The 1,647-nt window shown below is 54.9% G+C and overlaps 1 long non-coding RNA gene across 1 annotated transcript in view; it reads right to left on the reverse strand.

Annotated features, from left to right (window-relative positions):
• Positions 1-454: 454 nt before the first annotated feature.
• The window catches only part of LOC106819129, an 8,331-nt gene continuing 7,138 nt past the window's right edge, over positions 455-1,647 (reverse strand). The window contains exon 3 of the long non-coding RNA XR_001395350.1: positions 455-658. This is a non-coding gene — a long non-coding RNA (uncharacterized LOC106819129). The remainder of the gene's footprint in view (positions 659-1,647) is intronic.

Raw genomic sequence — 1,647 nt, forward strand, 5'->3', positions numbered from 1 at the left:
GGAGAGAGAGAGAGAGAGAGAAAGAAGAGAGAGAGAGAGCAAGGAGAGAGTGAGAGAGAGAGAGAGGTGAGAATGAGAGGGGAGGGAGGGAGAGAGAGAGAGAGAGAGAAAGAGAGAGAGGAGGGAAAGACATGGAAAGACTAGATAGCATTAAGTAGAGGAGTAGAAAGTAGAGAGGACAGGGCAGTAGAAGAGTAGAGGAACAGACAACAGAGACATAGAGACGAGCGAGTCATTTTAAGGTCCCAGACACCAGGTGGCGCAGCATCTCCATCCACTTACCGCTAAACTTTCAAGATTTGAAATTAAAAACAGAATAACTTATTCAACTTTATATATATGTATGATTTATATATTCTATATTATATTTCTATAGTTTTATTATATAAAGTATTACTTACTTACATATACATTATATACTTTATGAATTAAATCTATAGACATAAATTTGCGTACATGTAGTAAGGCCACCTGAGCCTTAGCCAACTATAGTTTTAACTCAACCCAGTAGGTTTCACCACTACTTGCAGCTGGCTACGTGGTACAAGTCACACGAAGAAGAAAGAAAGCTGAGGAAATCTGAAGCCTTCCTCTGCATCCTCATCTGCACAGCCTCCTCATCCGCACAGCCTCTCCATCATCTACTGACATAAGACTCCTGCCAAAAAACAACAATGGACAAATCACCATCTCTCGCACCCGCACCCCAGCGCCCCCTACAGGGATGACCACAAACGATGCTGACGACAGGTTGCCGATGACAACGAGACAACAGAGGAGCGGTAGCAGCGGAGATGCGGCGCGAGCACGTCACCGCGGAGACAGATGGGCCGTGTCGCCACGGTTACGGCCGGTTGAGCGCGTACAAAAGCCGACCGCACGCGCGCCGACGGCAGCCGTTGCCGCGACGACGATCAATTTCGAATCGTTCTTCGATTGCGGACGTCGTTAAACGTCGTTAAGTCGGCGCGAAGCGGCGTCGGATCGCTGCGAGGGAGGCTGAGGTACGGGGGTAACGAGTTACGCCGTGAATTTACGGCCCCCTCGCGGATGTACGTCCCCCCCACCCCCGCCGTGGATATATGCCTTCCATCATAAAGGTATGCCCCCGTCCCCCCACCGTGGAGCTATGGACCCCTCTCTCTTTCCTCCCCCGCCCTCCCCTTTCGCTCGCGTAGCATCGGCGGCGGATGCAGCGAGTAGCGGTACTGCGTGAGTGAGTGAGTGCGTGCGTGAGTGAGTGCGTGCGTGCGTGCGTGCGTGAGTGAGTGCGTGCGTGTGTGCGTGAGTGCGTGCGTGAGTGCGTGCGTGCGTGCGTGCGTGAGTGCGTGCGTGCGTGCGTGATCGCCCACACACCTGCTCGCATACCACCCGCCGCGGCGTTGCTCGGCGGCGGCCCGCGCACCGCCGCCGCGATGGCGCCGACGTGAGACAGCGATCGTGCCGGACCTCGATAGATACTATCACCTCTCACATCCTCTCATCGTCGTCGTCGTCGTCGTTGCCACGGCGACGCCGGATTGCACGCCCGTGGTGGCGCTAGTGATGCCGACGTGCGAGGCGTTTCCCTGCGCAGAAAACTGAGGTCGTTCATAGAGCTGGAGGGCAGCGCCGCCTGGTGGCAGGGTTCCGCTCGCTGCCACCAGG

The sequence above is a fragment of the Priapulus caudatus genome, unplaced genomic scaffold (assembly GCF_000485595.1).
Source record: "Priapulus caudatus unplaced genomic scaffold, Priapulus_caudatus-5.0.1 Scaffold2877, whole genome shotgun sequence".
Classification (NCBI taxonomy): domain Eukaryota; kingdom Metazoa; phylum Priapulida; class Priapulimorpha; order Priapulimorphida; family Priapulidae; genus Priapulus; species Priapulus caudatus.